The following is a 24,347-nucleotide window of genomic DNA, read 5'->3' on the forward strand; positions in this document are numbered from 1 at the left end:
CGCTTCTGGGATGAACAATTTAACAACTAGATGAAGGGTCACACACACGCACACACACACTTACACACATACACACACACACACACACACACACACACACACACACACACACACACACACACACACACACACACACACACACACACACACATACATACATACACTGAAGATTTAATTACACAGGGTGGTCATACCTAATACACTGGAGATGTAATTATACAGGGTGGTCTTACCTAATACACTGGAGATGTGTATTAGGTAAGAATTCCAAGATGGCATAGCAGTGCGGTCGTGTTTTCTGTAGTGTCCTCATGTAAATAGCCTGTTTTTTGTCTTTTTGTCTTTTTCGTATATATTTCTCAATCTCACTTTCCATCCTTTAACTAAATATACTTTCCTGCAACCCGCCTCACCCAATGTGGAACGGATTCTATTATTTCTATATACCTTTTTATCTAGAACCTCCGGCTGAAACTAGCCAGCTAACTAGCTACTTGCTATTAGCCACCGTTAGCGGTCTTCACCATTGTCCGTGGCCTGCACTACCTCCAGCCAGCTCTAGCCTGGACAATTATCGGCCAGTCTGCACATCGCGCTATCGAGCCAGAGCATATCGGATTTTCTGCCGGAATCACTGAATCACTGGACCTTAACACCGGATCATCGCAACTAGCTAGCTGCAACCGCTGTTGTTGTTGTTGGCTAATCACCACTGTCCCGAAGCAAGCCCCAGTTAGCCTTGAGCTAGCCTCGAGCCAGGCCCATCTCCCGGCTATCTACCTCTCTGTCAACCGGACAGGACCTCCTAGTGTTGACACGGATCCCCGCCGATCAATCACGACTGGTCTGCCGACGTAATCGTCGGATGTGGTTTCAACAGGCTTCCCGTTGCGACGACCACGAAGATCCATCTGCTAGCCCCGGCCCGCTAGCACACGCAATCAACAGCCGTGCCTCCTGCTCGCCTGTGCCGTAGCAGCCACTCCCGGACTCACTTATTGCTGTTCACTGGACCTTATGATCACTCAGCTACACAGCTGATGCCTGCTGGACTGTTTCTTTATACGGTACCCCATCCTGTTTATCTGTTTAGCCTCAGCTCAAACTTTCGTCGCCATTACCAGCTGTTGTCTTAGCTCTCTCGAATAACACCTGTGATTGCTTTATGCCTCTCTCCCATGTCAATATGCCTTGCCTATTGCTGTTTCGGTTAGTTCTTACTGTACTTTTTCACTGTAGAGCCCCCAGTCCCACTCAACCTGCCTCAGATAGCTCCTTTGTCCCACCCCCGCACACACGCGGAGACCGGCTCAATCGGTGCCTCCAGTGAGGCTATCTCTTTCATCGTTACCCAACGCTTAGGTTTACCTCCACTGTACTCATATCCTTCCATATCCTTGTCTGTACCTTTTATTCTCTGTACCCAACGCACTAGAAGACCAGTTCTTATCCTTATTCTATCCCTCCTCTGTTCCTCTGGTGATGTAGAGGTTAACCCAGGCCCTGTAGCCCCCTGTATCACTCCTACTCCCCAGGCGCTATCATTTGTTGACTTCTATAACCACAAAAGCCTTGGTTTCTTGCATGTTAACATCAGAAGCCTCCTCCCTAAGTTTGAGGTATTCACTGCGTTAGCACACTCCGCCAACCCTGATGTTCTAGCAGTGTCTGAATCCTGGCTTAGGAAGGCCACCAAAGATTTAGAAATGTCCATTCCCAACTACAACATTTTCCATCTAGATAGAACTGCCAAAGGGGGTGGAGTTGCAATCTACTGTAAAAATCCACCTTTCCAGAAATAAGTATCTCACTGTTGCCGCTTGCTACAGACCCCCCTCAGCCCCCAGCTGTGCCCTGGACAGCATATGTGAATTGATTGCCCCCCATCTATCCTCAGAGTTCGTATTGCTTGGTGACCTAAACTGGGATATGCTTAACACCCTGGCCATCCTACAATCTAAACTAGATGCCCCCAATCTCACACAAATTATCAAGGAACCTACCAGGTAAAACCCTAAATCCGTAAACATGGACACCCTCATAGATATCATCCTGACTAATTTACCCTCTAAATACATCTCAGCGATCACTGCCTCATTGCCTGTGTCCGTAATGGGTCCGCGGTCAAACGACCACCCCTCATCACTGTCAAACGCTCCCTAAAACACTTCAGCGAGCAGGCCTTTCTAATTGACCTGGCCCGGGTATCCTGGATGGATATTGACCTCATTCCGTCAGTAGAGGATGCCTGGTTGTTCTTTAAAAGTGCTTTCCTCTCCATCTTAAATAAGCATGCCCCATTCAAAAAATTCAGAACTAAGAACAGATATAGCCCCTGGTTCAACCCAGACTTGACTGCCCTTGACCAGCACAAAAACATCCTGTAGCGTACTGCATTAGCATCGAACAGCCCCCGCGATATGCAACTTTTCAGGAAGTCAGGAACCAATATACACAATCAGTTAGGAAAGCAAAGGCTAGCTTTTTCAAACAGAAATTTGCATCCTGTAGCACTAACTCCAAAAGGTTTTGGGACACTGTAAAGTCCATGGAGAATAAGAGCACCTCCTCCCAGCTGCCCACTGCACTGAGGCTAGGAAACACTGTCACTACCGATAAATCTACGATAATCGAACATTTCAACAAGCATTTTGCTAAGGCTGGCCATGCTTTCCACCTGGCTACCCCTACCCCGGCCACCAGCTCTGCACCCTCCGCTGCAACTTGCCCATGCCCCGCCACCAATCCCGCCGCCGAAATTGTCGCAGCCCCTATTACCAGCCTGTTCAAATTCTCTTTCGTATCGTCTGAGATCCCCAGAGATTGGAAAGCTGGCTTTCGACTCCGTCAATCACCGCATTCTTATTGGCAGACTAAATAGCCTTGGTTTCTCAAATGACTGACACACCTGGTTCACCAACTACTTCTCAGATAGAGTTAAATGTGTCAAATCAGAGGGCCTGTTGTCTGGACCTCTGGCAGTCTCTATGGGGGTGCCACAGGGTTCAATTCTCGGGCCGACTCTATTCTCTGTGTATATAAATGATGTCGCTCTTGCTGCTGGTGACTCTCAGATCCACCTCTACGCAGACGACACCATTTTGTATACATCTGGCCCTTCATTGGATACTGTGTTAACAACCCTCCAAACGAGCTTCAATGCCATACGGCACTCCTTCTGTAGCCTCCAACTGCTCTTAAACGCTAGTAAAACTAAATGCATGCTCTTCAATCGAACGCTGCTTGCACCTGCCCGCCCGACTAGAATCACTACTCTCGGCGGGTCTGACTTAGAATATGTGGACAACTACAAATACCTAGGTGTCTGGTTAGTCCGTAAACTCTCCTTCTAGACTCACATTAAGCATCTCCAATCCAAAGTTAGATCTAGAATTGGCTTCCTATTTCGCAACAAAGCCTCCTTCACTCATGCTGCCAAACATGCCCTCGTAAAACTGACTATCCTACCGATCCTTGACTTCGGCGATGTCATTTACAAAATAGCCTCTAACACTCTACTCAGCAAATTGGATGTATTCTATCACAGTGCCATCCGTTTTGTCACCAAAGCCCATATACTACCCACCATTGTGAGCTGTACGCTCTCGTTGGCTGGCCCTCACTACATATTCGTCGCCAAACCCACTGGCTCCAGGTCATCTATAAATCACTGCTAGGCAAATCCCTGCCTTATCTTAGCTCATTGGTCACCATAGCAACACCCACCCGTAGTATGCCCTCCAGCAGGTATATCTAACTGGTCATCCCCATAACCAACACCTCCTTTGGCCGCCATTCCTTCCAGTTCTCTGCTGCCAATGACTGGAACGAACTGCAAAAATCTCTGAAGCTGGAGACTCTTATCTCCTTCACTAACTTTAAGCATCAGTTGTCAGAACAGCTTACCGATCACTACACCTGTACACAGCCCATCTGAAATTAGCCCACCCAACTACCTCATCCCTATATTGTTATTTACTTTGCTCATTTGCACCCCAGTATCTCTATTTGCACATCATCTTCTGCACATCTATCATTCCAGTGTTAATACTAAATTGTAATTATTTTGCACTATGGCCTATTTATTGCCTTACCTCCACAACTTACTACATTTGCACACACTGTATATAGATTTTCTATTGTGTTATTGACTGTACGTTGTGGTTATCCCATATGTAACTCTGTGTTGTTGTTGTTTTTATCGCACTGCTTTGCTTTATCTTGGCCAGGTCGCAGTTGTAAATGAGAACTTGTTCTCAACTGGCTTACCTGGTTAAATAAAGGTTAAATAAAAAAATTAAAAAATATATGTAATTATACAGGGTGGTCTTACCTGTTAAACTGGAGATTTCATTAGACAGGGGGGTCTTACCTAATACACTGGAGATTTAATTAGACAGGGGATTGTAGAGCGCCGGGAATTTCACAGCAGGGACTTAGCTGGAAAGAAGGGAAAGATAGAAAGAAAAAGCGAAAGAAAGAGAGGGAGGCCAGGGAGAGGACCCTTTCCTTCTCCCTCCTTCCCCCTGCCTCTTCTTCCCGCTCAACCCCCTCCTTCCCCCTTCTCCACATTCCTCACTGCTGTATTTTCTTCATGTTTTCTTATACACTGCACACCCCAGAAAAGTGCCCCCTCCCTCCCTCCTTCTCTAACCCTTTTTTTCCATGCCTTTGAATTAACCAACTCCAGTTAATTGTGCTTCCTTCTCTTTCTCTGTGCTGCTTTCTAAAGACTAACCCTCTTTGGCAGGACTTGACAGGTACATTTCTGTTTTCTACTAAACCAACGTGTGTGTGTGTGTGTGTGTGTGTGTGTGTGTGTGTGTGTGTGTGTGTGTGTGTGTGTGGTGTCTTTTCAGGCATGTGTAATGGTTGATCTAGTGCATGTTTATCAAAGCCTCTCTCCTTTTGTTCTGTGGTTGCTCCAGTTATTCTCTTTGTGTACACAGACACACACCCACCCACACAAACCACACAAACAAATGCACACACAAACACACGCTCGCTCGCTCGCACGCACACACACACACACACACACACACACACTCATGTTGGCTATCATGTTGGCTATCATGCTTACCCTGTTGTTTTGCAGGTGTGTCTTTGCTCTAATGTCTGTGTTTGGTGTTCATTGTGGTTGTCACAGGTATATCTATGTGATGCTGCTAATGTTCCGCTGGTTATGTTGTTCAAAGCTTCTGCCAAAATGACCACAGAATGTTCGTGGTTGTGACTCTTTGCTACCTATCTTCTGTGGTGTTGGTGTATGATGGTTGATGAAATGTCGTGCCCATATTGCCCATATTGCCTGTCTTAACAGTAGACTGTGTTGGTTTGTTGCAGGTATTTCTTTGCTGTGCTGGCCATCCTGACCATTCTGGGGGTGCTGAATGGTTTGGTCCTTCTCCCTGTGTTGCTGTCTTACTTTGGCCCCTATCCAGAGGTCAGATGGTTTCTCCTGCAGAAATACTCACACCCAGAGACCTATAATGGCACGCACACACACATTTTTTACACACAAATATTTTTTACACACACATTTTTTACGCACATATTTTGGTGAATCAACGCTAACTTTTAATTGAATGTTCTAACACGAGCTCATCATAAAACATTTTTGCAGAATAGTTTGTGTAAAAAACAAAGGAATAAAAATAATTGGCTCATCTCCTCACGCCTCCCTCCTTACTCTGTCCCCCTCAGGTGACCCCTGTTGATGGCCGTATCCAGTTACCCACCCCGTCCCCAGAGCCCCCTCCTCACGTGGTCCGCTTCTCCGTCCACCCCTGCCACACCACCTCAGGGACGGGGACAGGTACAGGCTCTGACTCGTCAGACTCTGAGTACAGCTCCAACACCACGGTATCAGGCATCAGCCAGGAGCTGCAGCAGTACGACCTCCCCACCACTAGAGGCAGAGCTGGGAGAGCAGAGGAGGTGCGACTAGGAGCTGTGCCAAGAAGGACAGCTAGACAAGGAAACACCACGGCCTACTCTTTTTCTTCTGTAAGTGCTTCGGATAATGCCCACACACACACACGTGACATAAGCTCACACTCTCTGTTTGAACATGTTGAACATGTGTACAAGTTGTTCTGATCTTCTGATCTCTCTCCTGTCAGTCGGTGCTGCCGGAGTCGGGTGCCCACCCCGGTGCATCCCGTCGCTTAAACAAGAGGGACCTACAGTCGCTGCCCCGAGCCCACCCGCGCATGGACGCTTTTGAAATTGCTACTGAGGCTGGAGGCCATTATGGCTCCGGGGGCCATTTTGTCTCGGGAGGCCACAGAGAACGCTCTGCAGGGCACAGAACCCGTCCATCCCACAACCCCCGGCACAATCGCCACCAACCTCCCCACCCTAACCCCGCCCCTACTTACTGCCAGCCAATCACCACGGTAACGGCCTCTGCGTCAGTTACCATCGCTGTCCACTCTGCCCCTCCCCCCACTCAAAGCCCCACCTCCTCTTACCCAGGACACACTGCAGCGGACAGTTACCACACAGCAGGTGGCGCAGAGCCCGAGCCTGCCTTCCAGGACCCCCATGTGCCACTGGAGGTCCATACGGGTTGCAGAGGAACCAAGATGGACGCCAAGGTGGAGGCCATGGAGCTCCAGGATGTGGAGTGTGAGGCAGCTGAGAGCGACTGTGGTAGGAGGGCAAGCTGAGGTGAGCCCCAATGGAGTTTGTAGCTTCTCAGGACAATGAAGTAATTCACATGTTGGTATTACATCCACAAAGGATTTGCAATGAATGTTCCTTTTCCTTCTTTGGTTTTATTACTTGCAAAAATGTCCCTATTCAGTCCTTCAAAACCCTTTTTACTGCAAACTGAACATAATATATTGAGCGTTGTGCCTTTAGAGAGTGAGATGTGTTTGTTGTCATGACAGTTTTCTAACTGTGTGTTGTCTGTCTCTCTGTTGTTCCAGTGGAGGAGAGCAGAAGCACAACGGCCAAAGATGGACTCCCTCTCTCACTCAGTGGCCCGACACAGTGCAGCGAGACACATAACACAGTGGTGGCTAGTGCCATGGTGCTCATTTTTACTGTAACCCCGTGGATGTTTGTCTTAGATATCTCTATCCATATTTAAAAGATGTATACTTATGTAAAGATGAACAAAAAAGTAGCTATAATGTAGCTCCTTTTTTTAACAGACTGGGGACGTAATTTGCTATGGCGTGTGTGTGTTTTTGGTTTTACTGTCCTTGTCGGGACCAGAAGTCATCACAAGGACAGTAAAACAAGGAAAATGTGAGACATTTAGCTGGTCCCCACAAGGACAAAGGCTATTTTAAGCTTAGGGGTTAGGTTTAGGGTTAGGGTTACAATTGGGGTTATGGTTAGAATTAGGGTTAGGAGTTAGGGTTAAGTTAGGGGTTTGGGGTTAAGGTTAGGGTAAAGGTTAGGGTTAGGTTAAGGCTCAAGGTTAGGGGTCAGGGAAAATAGGATTTTGAATGGGAATCAATTGTTTGGTCCCCACAATGATAGTAAAACAAATGTGTGTGTGTGAGAAATCTCTGATTACTGTTGTTCACTCATCTGTGGATCTGTGCCATGAGGAAGCTTCATCTAGACAATACATTTCAGCATACATTGTTGCTGCTTAAGATATTTTGTAATAATGTATAATAACTTGTATAATAATTCTATGCAAATGTTTATTTTACGTTAGAAAGTGAGTGAGTGTGTAAACGTGATTGTGGGTTTGTGTGTGTGCGTGGGTGGGTGGGTGGGTAACTCATCGGATACATCTCTAAAAAGAAATAGACTAACAATCACGTCAAGTGAAACTACTCAATAACTACACAGGGCATCAATGTGTGTGTATATATGTGTGTGTGCAGGTGTGTATGTTTGTACGAGTATGTGTGTGTATGTTTGTGTATAAAGGTACTCTTTTTTTAAATAATGAATTTGCATATCACAAACCTGTGGTAGTTATGAAACAATTACTGTTGAACTCTGACTCACGCTATGCGTGCTATTTAAGACGAGCAAATATGTAGAAGATATAAAATATGTTTGTTGTGACTTGGCTGTCCATCGAACTCAATTACCCATCTCCCATTTCCTCTGGTGATGTCATAGCTCTCGGCAGCCATCTTATAGTAGAATGAGTGAGCGTAAAAGTATCACTCCCATAGTTAAAGTGGAACTGACAGTGTTTTAACTACTTTATAGATATGAAACAAACAGACAATCATAATATCAGTAAAAAATATAAAATTCCTAGTTTATGCTACAAAATAAAAAAGGTTATATTTGACTCAACGTTCCATGACGTACACTAAGGCATTGTTGGCAGAATAGATGGATACAGTTCAATGCATGATTAATATAATTCACCAATACATTTCTTGGTAGTCCAAAAAATATTGCTATCAGGTTTGAAATCACAGCTGGCCTGTTACATTGTTTGCTGACTCCATTCAGGATGCACTGTTTCAGTTTCAATGACTCAATATTTTGGACAAAATCTGACGATTGTAACTAAGTCTGGGAATGTCAATACAATTAAACTAGCAAGGGCAATGATCACAAGTCAGTCATAATGTGGCTAATAGGCTAGCGTATCTATTTATGTAGCAAGCTAAAAACACAGAGCCTTATGTTAGCTAGCTAGCTGCTAGGAGGATGTCATGTCATGCCATTGAAGGAGTGGGTGAGTGACTGTCATTTTTCCCTCATATCGTTTTTCGGTGGCTATAGCCAGGCTAGGGATGCAGGTGTCATTTGGTTAGCTAGTAAGAACTTGAACGACTGTTATCCAGTTAGCATATCTCTTGCATTCGCAAATTCTCTCTGGATATCTATTCTGATTTCAGAGCACTCTCGTCTGAGTGTGCCAGAGCGCAGAATAACTGATGAATTTACGAACACGCAACACCCACTGAATATGGAATATGACCGGTATCAGTAAACGTAGGGAAAAAAAGTAATAGTTAGTCACGAATGCTCTAGATAACATGTAAACAGCCTAATCAGCTCTGCTAAGGCAAGTAAAATGATCAGAGTGAGGTGTTCTCACATTTGTGTCTGGAAGTAGCAAGTTAGCCAACTTTAGCCAGTTAGCTTGGGTGATTGGTTGGGACAAGCATGCAGTGGCAGGCAAGCTGCAGAAGGATGAGTAGTCTACAATTCTCCATTGTTTATCAGTGCAATTTTGATGGCCAACTAGCTGAAAAAGTTTGAGATGGTTTATCTAATGTTCCTTCGTTAGATTTTAGCTCATCTTGCTCTGGCTAGCATTAGTTGTTGATCTCCCAAGTGGCGCAGCAGTCTAAGGCACTGCATCTCAGTGCTTGAGGTGTCAGTACAGACACCCTGATTCGATTCAAGGCTGTATCACAACTGGCCGTGATTGGGAGTCCCATAGGGCGGTGCACAATTGGCTCAGCGTTGGCCGGTGTACGCCATCATTTTAAATAAGAATTTGTTCTTAACTGACTTGCCTAGTTAAATTAAGGTTACATTTGTTGTTGATGTGCATAATTGAGGGAGAGAGAGCCTATCTATTCATGGTTGTTTGATCAATAGGACTGTAAAGTTCCCAAATGTAGGAGGACTCCCGTTGTGTTTACATATTTGCAGAAATCCATTTAGGTGTATTTTGTGGCTTTTGGCGAATGCATTCTAATGATCTAAAGTCGCGCTGTTGCAACTGCCTGTAAACACACAGTCCAGTTCAAAGTGAATGATGGCAGGCCCGTATGGAAAATGGTTTGTTTGTGTAAATGCCTACTGTAGCTCGGATTGGCTATAGCGCACCGGTCTGTGTAGACTCCGGTCTTGGACGAGACAGATGTTTTTATTAGGTTTTATTTACTGCAGTGTCTATTAATTGTCAAAACGCATGGCCGCTTTCCCACTTTATATTGCTATAGAATTTTCACAAATGCCTTAGTATACGTAATTCCCAAACATTCTAAGAATTTATAAAAATGTTTTTAAAAGTGTAATATTCTTCCTGGGGGTGTATATGAACATATTTATATAAGATGTTGCCAAAATGCTGTCAATTCCACTTTAATGCATATTGCAATTGGTGGGCAAAATCTATGGTAGCAAGTCAAGGCCATTATGGAGGATATTGTTGTGAAATGTACAGCTTTGTTAGTCTCCTTTTTTTTGTCTTAAAAAAAGAAAAATATGAATGCGACTTCTGTTATTCTCACTGTAAATATACATTGTTGTCCTATCTCTAGTGATAAGCTACAGCTACGGTATTACCCTACTCAACATGGCACTTGACTGAATTACACGTTTAATTCACAAGAAACTCTTTCTCTCTCCACCCCTGTCTTTCTTTCTCTTTATCCAATAAGCTACCCCGTCCAGAGAGCTGAAGGGTTTAGCACCATCTGGTCTAACAATACTGTGTGTGTGTGTGTGTGTGTGTGTGTGTGTGTGTGTCCGTCCTCCTCTCTCTGCCCTCCTCAGAGACAGCAAAGACAACTGGGCACAATTTATCCCCAGCCGTCCCCACCCAACCTCACCTCGTAAAAATCCATAACATAACGCCATGACACTAATTGGAAGTTCCCCCTCAACTGCCAAATGGCACAGGCCAAAGCCTCAAGGGTCAGGGTTCACTAAGCCCTCCCGCCACCCACCTCCCCATCACGCCCAGTTTGTGTGTGTCAGTCACATCTTTCCAGCTCCCCCATACCCCCCCCCCCCTCCACATACACACAGACTTCCTGTCCAACACATGTAGCTATGTGTCTCTTTTTGTGTGTCAGCTGCTTGAGTCAAATTCTGTTTCTTTTTTGGGTTTTTGTTTCATTTTCTTCTGATGTCACATTGGCAATAATGGAGAGAAATCATGGCTGGCAACTCTTTTCTTAATTTTTTACATGTTTTGTTTCTGTTTGGTTTTTCAACGTTGAATTTGCGATATTTATATTTTTGTATTAAAATATGTTTTTGTTTTGTTTACTTTCAATATTGGTCATAAATGCCAGTGGATAACAAATGCAGGGATTTTTATGTCTATTGAAAAACACTATTACAGTTGTTGTTTTGACATGAATGGAGTTCAATCTGTATAAAGTGCTTACTAATGTTAAGTAGGGGAAAAAAGAGTATATAACATTTACACTACAAGACTCACCATAGCTCTTAGAGGATTTTAAAAGGAAAAAAAAGAATCTATGGTTTTCTACAGACTGCCATTTGGTCTTGGTTGGCGAGGATATATGTTGTTTCAGTTACAAAGATAAATGTATGCCATATAATTTATTTATATGAAAATGTATTTTTGTAGTGTACATAGTTGTTGTCAAGTTATTTGACAGAAGTATATTTTTAAAGAGTTTATATGTAATGATACCATAACAGAGAAAATTCCTACGGTGCACACTTTCATTGCTAACTGGCTCTCTGACGACATTGACTGACTCGTCCCACTCAGTATTATCTATCATAGGGGAGAGAAAACTCAGCAAGCTGTTTCTATGGGTATGTGAAAGGCTAGCCATGAAAGTAGAAATTGTACTAGCTTTCTAAATATTAATGTTCAAACACTGATAGAATTCTAACAATTAAAAATATAACTTATTTGTCTCTTTTTTTATAACTTTAATAAATGGATCTTAAACAAATCGTTTGTTGTTGACTTTGGGTCGATGATTTCAGAAATGGTGTTGATATCCTGAAACACAGAACATCTTCTCTGCCCTCCTCAGAGACAGCTGTCACGGATCCCCCCGGTACTGCTGCTCATTCCGTTCACCAGTTCCAGAGGTCTACGTCACCGGCTTTCTAGGCGTCACTGACATGGATCATTACCACCAACCCCGGACTGTCTTGTCTCATTAAGCACACCTGGTTCCCATTCCCCCTGATTAGTATGTGTATATACAGTGGGGAGAACAAGTATTTGTTACACTGCCGATTTTGCAGGTTTTCCTACTTACAAAGCATGTAGAGGTCTGTAATTTTTATCATAGGTACACTTCAACTGTGAGAGACGGAATCTAAAACAAAAATCCAGAAAATCACATTGTATGATTTTTATGTAATTCATTTGCATTTTATTGCATGACATAAGTATTTGATCACCTACCAACCAGTAAGAATTCTGGCTCTCACAGACCTGTTAGTTTTTCTTTAAGAAGCCCTCCTGTTCTCCACTCATTACCTTTATTAACTGCACCTGTTTGAACTTGTTACCTGTATAAAAGACACGTGTCCACACACTCAATCAAACAGACTCCAACCTCTCCACAATGGCCAAGACCAGAGAGCTGTGTAAGGACATCAGGGATAAAATTGTAGACCTGCACAAGGCTGGGATGGGCTACAGGACAATAGGCAAGCAGCTTGGTGAGAAGGCAACAACTGTTGGCGCAATTATTAGAAAATGGAAGAAGTTCAAGATGACGGTCAATCACCCTCGGTCTGGGGCTCCATGCAAGATCTGACCTCGTGGGGCATCAATGATCATGAGGAAGGTGAGGGATCAGCCCAGAACTACACGGCAGGACCTGGTCAATGACCTGAAGAGAGCTGGGACCACAGTCTCAAAGACAACCATTAGTAACACACTACGCCGTCATGGATTAAAATCCTGCAGCGCACGCAAGGTCCCCCTGCTCAAGCCAGCGCATATCCAGGCCCGTCTGAAGTTTGCCTTTGACCATCTGGATGATCCAGAGGAGGAATGGGAGAAGGTTATGTGGTCTGATGAGACAAAAATATAGCTTTTTGGTCTAAACTCCACTCGCCGTGTTTGGAGGAAGAAGAAGGATGAGTACAACCCCAAGAACACCATCCCAACCGTGAAGCATGGAGGTGGAAACATCATTCTTTGGGGATGCTTTTCTGCAAAGGGGACAGGACGACTGCACCGTATTGAGGGAAGGATGGATGGGGCCATATATCGCGAGATCTTGGCCAACAACCTCCTTCCCTCAGTAAGAGCATTGAAGATGGGTCGTGGCTGGGTCTTCCAGCATGACAACAACCTGAAACACACAGCCAGGGCAACTAAGGAGTGGCTCCGTAAGAAGCATCTCAAGGTCCTGGAGTGGCCTAGCCAGTCTCCAGACCTGAACCCAATAGAACATCTTTGGAGGGAGCTGAAATCCATATTGCCCAGCGACAGCCCCGAAACCTGAAGGATCTGGAGAAGGTCTGTATGGAGGAGTGGGCCAAAACCCCTACTGCAGTGTGTGCAAACCTGGTCAAGACCTACAGGAAACATATGATCTCTGTAATTGCAAACAAAGGTTTCTGTACCAAATATTAAGTTCTGCTTTTCTGATGTATCAAATACTTATGTCATGCAATAAAATGCAAATTAATTACTTAAAAATCATACAATGTGATTTTCTGGATTTTTGTTGTAGATTCCGTTTCTCACAGTTGAAGTGTACCTATGATAAAAATTACAGACCTCTACATGCTTTGTAAGTAGGAAAACCTGCAAAATCGGCAGTGTATCAAATACTTGTTCTCCTCACTGTATGTGCCCTCTGTTCCCCATTGTCCTTGTCGATTATTGTCCCATGTCCGTTGGTCTCGTGAGTACTGTGTATTGTGCTCTGGTTGTTTACGGGTCTCGTCCCGTGTATTGTGTAGAGGTTACACCTCACTCTTTGTTTGGGTTACATCCCTTTTATATTTATATACAAATGTTTGTGTTGGGTAGAGTAATAAAACCCTTAATATGTATTCCTGCGCCTGTCTTCTAATCATTATACAACGTGACAACGGCAAAGACAACTGGCCCCAATACTGACCTCACCTCGTAGAAATCCACAACATAAGGCCATGACAGTGCTATGTGAGGTATGTTCATAACATACAATAAGATACTGTACTTACCACAAATTACAACACCTTTTCATAATAGTAAAATGCACAGAACATGTTTTTGTTAAAGTGCCACTCGTTTTGAGCAAAATAGTTGTTGTTTTTTACCTCCATGAATATTGTTTAACATGTACTGTATGGTTTCACACTTTATATTATCTTGAACCGATATAATTTTAATGAGTAGTTACTTTACTTGATGTAAAGTGTTGCCAGAATCCTTGTTGATTATGGAGCATTTCCCCCTGTACATCACTAGGTCAAAACCTTTTAGGTGAACACTGTCAGGTACAACCGCCCTGTCCTTGTCTCCTCTCCTCTCCCGCCTCTCCATTGGAACGCGCTGACATCTGGTCCTGAACCCAGCAGCTCCCTCTTACAGCCAACTTCACCTCCCTCATTCCCTCCATCCCTCCCTCCGCTCCCCTGTTCGGCATGAATTTGATGGACAGCTTTATAGACTGCAAGGAAATTGGTTGTAGTTACATTTCAGCTGGTCTGTTCGGAGTAATGAAAAGGGGCATGTGGCCTTGAGCTAACAATGATGAAGACCCAGTCAGACTCAGGTTCAGGCTCAGTCTTAGGTGACCTCCTCTCTCTGTTTACTGACTGGCTAATTGACTGACAGACTAGCTGACTGACTGGCTGACTAACTGGCTGACTGACAATGACTGACTGACTGGCTGACTGACAATGGCTGGCTGACTGACTGAATGATTGACTGACTAGCTGACTGAATGACTGACTGAATTACTGAAGTCCCGGCTCTTAACCTCTTAACGATCTGACCCTTTTTTTCAATTTTCACCTAAAATGACATACCCAAATCTAACTGCCTATAGTTAAGGACCTGAAGCAAGGATATGCATATTCTTGATACCATTTTAAAGGAAACACTTTGACGTTTGTGGAAATGTGAAATGAATGTAGGAGAATATTACACATTAGATCTGGTAAAATATACTACAAACAAAAAAACATGTTTTCAAATTATTATTTTTTATCATCTTTGAAATGCAAGAGAAAGGCCACAATATAATATTGCAGTTTAGGCGCAATTTAGGTTTTGGCCACTAGATAGTAGCAGTATGTGTGCAAAGTTTCAGATTGATCCAGTGAAGCATTGCAATACTGGACTATTTTCTATCAAGTCTGCCCAAATGTGCCGAATTGGTCAATTGATACATTTTCAAGTACATAACTATAGAGAACATACAAAAATGAGTTAGTAATAAAAAATATAAGTTTACACACTCCCAGGAATGTCATACATGATGGATCATTAGCTTATACACTAACTTTCGCACAACTAGATGGCCGGGTGGGGTGGGTGTGGAGCCAGAGACAGCATGGGTTCAAACTGTAAAAACCAGTTCCTACATTTCAACATAAAAATTGATTTTATCAAACAAAACTATGCTACATTTTATCTCTGGGACCCTTAGGATGACAAATCAGAGCAAGTACATGATTTACTTTCAGAGGTGAATGTATCAAACCAATTGTCGTGATAAGTTTTATGTTGTTGTGCACTCTCCTCAAACAATAGCATGGTCTTTTTTTCACTGTAATAGCTACTGTAAATTGGACAGTGCAGTTAGATTAACATTAATTTAAGCTTTCTGCCCATATAAGACATGTCTATGTCCTGGAAAGTTTGCTGTTACTTACAACAGTCATGCTAATCACATTAGCGCACGTTTGCTCAACCATCCCGTATACGGGACTCCGGTCTTTTTTTCACTGTAATAGCTACTGTAAATTGGACAGTGCAGTTAGATTAACATTAATTTAAGCTTTCTGCCCATATAAGACATGTCTATGTCCTGGAAAGTTTGCTGTTACTTACAACAGTCATGCTAATCACATTAGCGCACGTTTGCTCAACCATCCCGTATACGGGACTCCGGTCTTTTTTTCACTGTAATAGCTACTGTAAATTGGACAGTGCAGTTAGATTAACATTAATTTAAGCTTTCTGCCCATATAAGACATGTCTATGTCCTGGAAAGTTTGCTGTTACTTACAACAGTCATGCTAATCACATTAGCGCACGTTTGCTCAACCATCCCGTATACGGGACTTACAACAGTAATGAACAAGTGTTTCCTGTACCTGTCCTTTCAGCCCTGAGCTCTGGATGATGGGGGGAATGTGAGGGAGGAGAAGAGAAGGAGAGAAAGGGGTGAGGGCTATTTAAGAGGTTGAAACTCCCAGAGTAATGGACTATTCAACTGTGGCTCCCTGCCCAGGGTCTGTGACAATAGACGTAGAAGTAGTTTATTTTCTCTCCCTCTTTCTCTCTATCGATCTCTCTCTTTCTCGCCCTCTTTCTCTTCCTCTTTCTCTCTATCGATCTCTCCCCCTTTCTCTCTATCGATCTCGCTCTCTTTCTCTCTATCGATATCTCTCTCTTTCTCTCACTCTCACTCTCTCAAGCCTCCAAAGACAAATTCTTATCTTAAACATTTGTGATGAAGAAAGCTTCACTGTGAGTTACTAAATCCACTGCCTTTCCCCCCTCCCTCCCTCCCTCCCTCCCTCCCTGAAAGGCTTGTCCGTCATCACCTGCCACTAGAGCTGAACCCTTTAAGTGTATACACTCCTCAACATGAGTAATTGCTCTGTTGACATGACTGGAATGGACACGCACGCGCACCCTACACACACACACACACACACACACACAATCTCCTGCCAGGGCCAGATTTACACATTCTTTCTGCAAGTGGAGAAAGGGATAACTCTGTTGGAGACATCAGATGGTGTGCTGATACGATATGACTCCACATCCAGACCAATGGAGCTTTACCTCCGAGGCCTCACTGATACCTTGAAAACCATTCAGGTGTTTCCAAAAGCTTGTCTTGAGTGTCAGCCACATCTTACACAAAAGATGTAACAGTAGTTTCAGCTTGATTCCTATGACATTAACTGTTCTCAGCCAATGACATGTCTAACCTGACTTATGTATGTTGTTGCAGTTCAGTTGGCAAGACTAAACCAAACTACAGTAGGCCTAGAATGATCTGATTATCTGTCCAAATCATTTGCTAATTGTATACACTGAGTGTACAAAACATTAGGAACACCTTCCTAATATTGAGTTGCACCCCTTTTGCCCTCAGAACACCCTCAATCCGTCGGGCCATGGACTCTACAAGGTGTCGAAAGTGTTCCACAGGGATGCTGTTGATTCCAATGCTTCCCACCTTTGTGACAAGTTGGCTGGATGTCCTTTGGGTGGTGGACCATTCTTGATACACACAGGAAACTGTTGAGCATGAAAAACTCAGCAGCGTTGCAGTTCTTGATAAAATCTGGCACCTACTACCATACCCCGTTCAAAGGCACTTAAATATTTTGTCTTGCTCATTCACCCTCTGAATGGGACACATACACAATCCATGTCTCAATTGTCTCAAGGTTTAAAAGATTTCTTTAAAATCCTTAAGAGTCTATTGACACACCCATGTGTCAATCTAAGTAACATAATTTTAAAAATCCCCATAAAATCAGTCAGTTTAAGCTAGAGATATAAGTGTTGGCTGTGTCTCAATCCACCTATGTCAGCCTTCCGCATATGCGGTGGAATGTGATTGAGCTACAGTGGTGTTTGTCAGACCATGAGACATCCCAAAAATAGGTCTTCTCACAAAAACTTCTGTAGGGTCCGAACAGTTTGGCCTACAAACTCATGAACACAATGGTGTTCTCCGTTCTGCTCTATGACCCCCACAAGTGTCACGGGACTCGTCTGAAGTTGGTAACGCTGATGTGCCAACTTCTGTCTGTAGCGTCCGAACCGTTTGAGCTACAAACTAGTATGACCCCACTATGGAAAGGGGAGACTCTCACGAACATGATGGTGTTCTCCATTTTGCTCTAAAAGTGTTACGGGACTCGTCTGAAGGTAACCCATACAAATGAATGGAAGTATGGAGGTAGTTTTGTGCCCCCAAAAATATGGGGTTAAATATGTGTCCCCAAAAAATATTTCCTGAGCTTTCTTATACTGTATCTCCTAGACTGTCTTTTTTGCCATTTATTAATGTCTTATTCAATGCGTTTCTATGGGCTATAGTAAATGCAATATTTTATCATATATGTGTTTATAAATATGTGTTATACCTAAAGGGGTCCTACAATTCAAAATCAAATAGCTAAATGGTCCATGGTATGACCATCTTAAAACAATTCCATATGTTAGCTTAGTACCCCCCTCCCCCCCCTTCCCAACAGCTTAGACTTTTAGAGGTTAACCTGAAGTGGATTTCACAAGTGACATCAATAAGGGATCATAGCTTTCACCTAGATTCACCTGGTCAGTCTATGTCATGGAAAGAGCAGGTGTTCCTAATGTTTTGTACAATCAGTGTATATTAGTAATTCAACTATCCTACAGACACTGTTACGCTGGTGATACTGTATGCTTTCTGGATTGTTCAGGGAGAGCGTAGCTATTGATGTGGGAGAGTCTGAGCTGGGCTTGAACCAGCGATCCTGCATATAATGGCCAAATCCTTTCACCACCTATGCCATGAAGATCCTGACCTGTTGGCAGAGGTGGTATTTCATTCACATCCAGGGAGGCTCCAGAAGCACATTGTGTTGCAGCATGGGAGGCTTAGCCTGGCCTGGCATGGCTTGGTCTGCTCTCCCAACTAGGGATCCGTTTGATTTGGCTGACTGTTCACAGAGAGACAACAGTAGGGTGTTCAGGAGAATGTGGGGTCTGTAGTCCCACTGGCCATCCCTTATATTATATAACCCACAGCTAGAACTACAGCTCCAGATACAGCAACCTATGCTCTGTTCTGCTCTGCTCCGGGTAATAACACATTGAAGGACCCATGTGAGGATGCTGAGACCTATTTCTGCTATTTGATCATGCGAGCTGTGGACATATCTGGGGAAGCGTTGACCCAGACTGTGTGTGTGCGTCTCTTTCGCTCTCATTCTGGGAGTCATTACAGTTGGAATTCAGAGTGCTGAAATCTGACCTCTCATCGTTACCCACATGAAAAAATACTGTAGTGTATTCTATGGTAGGAATACTAGAGTGTTTTTGTGGACTTACTGTAGTGTGCTGTAGTATTTACAGTTTACTATAGTATAAATACTGTAGTAAAAAATAGTATTATATACTATAGTAATTACTGTAGTGTTTTTGCAGACTGCAGTACACTGTAGTATTTACTGTAGTGTTTTTGGGGACATTACTGTAGTATTTACTAAAGTGTCTTTCTCCTTGAAGAAAACTACCGGAGAAATACTAAAAGGACTGGGGTCTGAACTGGGAGTTCAGCGCTTCTGCTCTTTTATATAACCTGTAGGGAACACAATATATGGTCTGTACTTGACATGTAGATTTCTCACTTACAGGTGGCACAAATTGGGATATGGGGGAGGGGAATTGGCAGGAAATATGCAAATGTGGCTGTAGTGGTTAAGTGGACTGCAGCTTTTTTGCCAACATTTCTGTAGTATTTACTACAGTGTATTTTGTGTGGCTAATACTGCAGTATTTACTATAGTATTCAACAGTATACTACACAATTATATACTAAGTACTACACATGATCGATGGATACTCCAGTGTGTAGTATAGTATTCTACGGTGTACTACAGTTTACTACAGAATTCTACTGTACTGTAGTATTCTATAGTAAACTGTAGTATTTTTTTATGTGGGTTTGTAAGAACAGAACAAGACAAAGGAGGACAGACAACAGAGGGGAGGATGGTGTAGAAGGTGTTTATTCAGTGTGGTGTTAGGAGCTGTGGCCCAGCTGCTAGACTGTCGTAAGCCATACGCTGCCATTTGTCATCTGCATGTGTCCTGTGTGTGTGTTTGTGTGTGTGTGTGTGTGTGGTGTGTGTTATTGGTTTTACTATACTTGTGGGAACCAGAAGTCCTCATAAGGATAGTAAAATAAGGAAAATCCGTACAAGTGGGGACATTTCGCCAGTCCCCACAAAAAAAACTGCTATTTTAGGCTTAGGGGCTAGGGTTAGGGTTAGGAGTTAGGGGTTAAGGTTAGGGTTAGGTTAAGTTTAGGTTTAGGTTTAGGGTTAGGGAAAATAGGATTTGGAATGGGAATCAATTGTTTGGTCCCCACAAGGATAGTGAAACAAACTTATCCAAATAGCAATTTAAAGTTTTTAAATTGTATGGAAATGCAGTAAATGAGTTTAAACTTTCTTAACATTTCTTGGATGGGGGTTGGAATGAAAACCCCTCAGCACACCGTTGCATGTTTAGACTGACTCATTCCGCTCCAGCCATTACCATGAGCCCTGTGGTGTGGGTGGATGGGTGGATGTGTTTTTGAGCGAGAGATAGAAAGTGAAATGTGTGTGTGTGTGTGTGTGTGTGTGTGTGTGTGTGTGTGTGTGTGTGTGAAGCCAATGTGCTCCGTCTCCCCTCTCCAAGAATCTCTCCATATTCCTCTCTCCCTCCATATACTTCTCTCTCATTCTCTCTCTCCCCCTCCCTACATCTCCTTCCCTCTCTCTTCTAACTGACAACCATCTGGTTATGTGAATGTAGAGATTGGCTCCAACACGTCAGTCTTTAAGATGATGTACATGTGTTTATGGTGAAGATGACAAACTAATGCTGAATGTCCTTTATTCTTCCCTTTGGTTTATACACTACAAAAGGTATGTGGACATCTGCTCGTCGAACATCTCATTCCAAAATCATGGGCATTAATATAGAATTGGTCCACCCTTTGCTGCTATACCAGCCTCCACTCTTCTGGGAAGGCTTTCCACTAGATGTTGGAACATTGCTGTGGGGAGTTGCTTCCATTCAGCCACAAGGGCATTAGTGAGGTCGAGCACTGATGTTGGGTGATTAGGCCTGGCTCGCAGTCGGCGATCCAATTCATCCCAAAGGTGAATTTCTGTATGGACTTCGCTTTGTTCACGGGGGCATTGTCATGCTGAAACAGGAAAGGGTCCTCCCCAAACTGTTGCCACAAAGTTGGAAGCACAGTATCGTCTAGAATTTCATTGTATGCTGTAGTGTTATGACTTCCCTTCACTGGAACTAAGTGGCCGAGCCCGAACCATGAAAAACAGCCCCAGACCATTATTCCTCCTCCACCAAACTTTACAGTTGGCACTATGCATTCAGGCAGGTAGCGTTATCCTGGCATTCGCCAAACACAGATTCGTCCACCGGACTGCCAGTTGGTGAAGCATGATTCATCACTCCAGAGAACGCATTTCCACTGCTCCAGAGTCCAATAGCCGCAAGCTTTACACCACTCCAGCCGATGCTTGGCATTGCGCATGGTAATCTTATATTAAGCAAACGAGATGGAACGATATTCTTGTTGTTTAACCTCTTAAGGATCTGACCCTTTTTTTCAATTTTTGCCTCAAATGACATACCCAAATCTAACTGCCTGTAGCTCAGGACCTGAAGCAAGGTTATGCATATTCTTGATACCATTTGAAAGGAAACACTTTGAAGTTTGTGGAAATGTGAAATTAATGAAGGAGAATATAACACATTAGATCTGGTAAAAGATAATACAAACAACAAAACATGCGTTTTCTATTATTGTTTTTGTTCCATCATCTTTGAAATGCAAGAGAAAGGCCACAATATAACATTGCAGTTTAGGCGCAAGCAGTGTGTGCAAAGTTTCAGATTGATCCAGTGAAGCATTGCAATACTGGACTATTTTGTATCAAGTCTGCCCAAATTGTCACGATCGTTAACGGAAGATACGGACCAAGGCGCAGCGTGATAAGCGTACATTTTATTAAGTACTAAACTCACGACAAAACAACAAACAAACAAACAAACAAAACGTGAAGTCCTAGGTTACACAAAACAAACCTTAACGGAACGAAATCCCACACCGACTAGTGCCAAACAGGCTGCCTAAGTATGGTCCCCAATCAGAGACAACGAGCTACAGCTGCCTCTGATTGGGAACCACCCTGGCCAACATAGATCCAAACGATCTAGAACCTAAACATAGAAAAACTTAACATAGAAAATACACACCCTGGCTCAACATTTAAGAGTCCCCAGAGCCAGGGCGTGACACAAATGTGACGAATTGGTCAATTGATACATTTTCAAGTACATAACTATAGAGTACATACAAAAATAATATGGTAATACAAAATATAAGTTTACACACTCCCAGGAATGTCATACATTATGGATCATTAGCTTATACACTAATTTTCACACATCTAGATGGCCGGGCGGGGTGGGTGGTTGTGGAGCCAGAGACAGCATGGGTTCAAACTGTAGAAACCAGTTCCTACATTTGAATATAAAAATTGATTTTATCAAACAAAACTATGCTACATTTTATCTCTGGGACCCTTAGGATGACAAATCAGAGCAAGATTACTAAATGTAAGTACATGATTTACCTTCAGAGGTGAATGTATCAAACCAGTTGCCGTGATAAGTTGTTTGTTGTTGTGCACTCTCCTTAAACAACAGCATGGTATATTTTTCACTGTAATTCTACTGTAAATTGGACAGTGCAGTTAGATTAACAAGACTTTAAGCTTTCTGCCCATATAAGACATGTCTATGTCCTGGAAAGTTTGCTGTTACTTACAACAGTCATGCTAATCACATTAGCGCACTTTAGCTCAACCGTCCCGTATACGGGACACCGATCCCGTAGAGGTTAAATTTACAGACAGCCAGGACCTTGGCCCAGGGAACACTTCAAAACTCAGAAAATATTAATAGTAAAGTACAGATACTCCTTTAAAAAAATCCTTAACTAGTACTTTAAAGTACTTTTACTTAGTTACTTTACACCACTGCACACACACACACACACACAAAAACATTACCCTCCTCTTTGTTTAAACTAAGGCTGTTTGTCTCCGCCAGCAAACATGCAACGATGTATGGGAACAGATACGTCATCTAAAGAGGAGAAAAAGAGAGGGAAGAAGTGGAAAAAAACAACAGTTAAATACTTTCATGTGTATTTGGGAGTGTTGCGCGAACATAAGATTCTGTTAATCCCAAAAAATGACGCCATTTGATTTCACACAACCACTTTGCCTGTATTCTCTCCAAGAGGCAAAGTCTCTCTTTCTCTCTCCCTCCCTCCCTCCCTCCCTCTCTCCATCTCTCTCTCATCTCTCCATCTCTCTTTCAAATGGCAAAGAGAGCGAATGAATGACATGACAGAAAGTCAGGAGTAGTGAAGAGGATGGCTCTGAAGCTTGTAAACACTTTAGAATTCGCTATTGTTCTACCCATTCACAAACGGAGAGTAGAGGAGAGGAAAGGGTGATTCTTTCCTCCATCTCTCCTTATTGATTCTGGCACTGTGACAGATGCCTAATGAGGAACAGGGCTGGAGGAGCTGAGGACCCCAGAGGGAGGGACCCACTGTTTGAATCAACACACGCACACACACACACACTCACACACATACACATTCACAAATACATGCACGCACTCGCATTCATGAACACACTTTCCACTGCATACACTTACAGTGACACATACACACACACACACACAGGCACGCTGGTATCCATGCACTCACTATCCACTCATAGATAGCCTTATAGTGACACACACACACTCAACACACATACTGTACATTTCGCTCTCGCTCTCGCTCTCAATCTCATCTCTCTCTCTCTCTCTCTCTCTCTCTCTCTCTCTCTCTCTCTCTCTCTCTCTCTCTCTCTCTCTCTCTCTCTCTCTCGCTCTCTTTCTCTCTGTCTAAAACACATCCACCTTCACCAACTGTACATACAGACCACTGGAATACAGCACAACTGAGTCAGTCTAAACATGCAGCGGTGTGCTGAGGTGTTTTCATTCCAACCCTCATCCAAGAAATGTTTCAGAAAGTTTAAACTCATTTACTGCATTTCCATACAATTTAAAAACTCTAAAATGTTATTTGGAGAACAGCAAAAACAAGCAAAAATGATCCCAGGCATTATCACATTGGTTGCTGTAGCTTCATTCACCTCAGTCCATTTACAAACACATAGCCTATTAGCCATACAATTAGCAGCTACAAATTAACTCACATTAACTCTTAAAAACTGTAATTTAATACGTACAGAGGAATCTGTTAGCAGAAAAAAGTAAACAAATAAGTTTGCTTGAAATATATTTTTTGCAGTTTTACATCTAATTTCCTGCAATTCTACACATTTTGCCATGGGGTGTGGAGAAAGGTTTGCCATTTCAAAGCTATTTTCCTGCAGTTCTACACATTTTGCCATGTTAATATGATATCTGAGTGAGTCACTAACAAAATCAATGGAGGTCAGGACCCCTGGGAACGTGCACTGAGTGCCTGGTCAGTAATTCGACCATCATTACTACAAGTTTAGATAGCTGGCTAGACTAACTAGACTAAGGCCTAGATTCAATCAGATCAAGTGTTATCCGGCGATAGCCGACACCCGCATAGCTGATATTTTGGTGGTGTCAGAGGTGAAAATCAGTTAGCAGCTGCTCTTGATCATTGTCGCGAAGCCACACCCGT

The 24,347-nt window shown here is 43.1% G+C and overlaps 1 pseudogene across 1 annotated transcript in view; it reads left to right on the forward strand.

Annotated features, from left to right (window-relative positions):
* Positions 1-7,706, forward strand: part of LOC311126409 (protein patched homolog 1-like) — a 44,620-nt pseudogene extending 36,914 nt beyond the window's left edge. Inside the window, exons 7-10 of the transcript in view lie at positions 5,344-5,443; positions 5,704-6,006; positions 6,123-6,672; positions 6,936-7,706. The product of the transcript in view is annotated as a protein patched homolog 1-like (transcript). The remainder of the gene's footprint in view (positions 1-5,343; positions 5,444-5,703; positions 6,007-6,122; positions 6,673-6,935) is intronic.
* The last annotated feature ends 16,641 nt before the right edge of the window (positions 7,707-24,347 follow it).

Source organism: Coregonus lavaretus (assembly GCF_964263955.1).
Source record: "Coregonus lavaretus genome assembly, contig: HAP1_SCAFFOLD_1837, whole genome shotgun sequence".
Classification (NCBI taxonomy): domain Eukaryota; kingdom Metazoa; phylum Chordata; class Actinopteri; order Salmoniformes; family Salmonidae; genus Coregonus; species Coregonus lavaretus.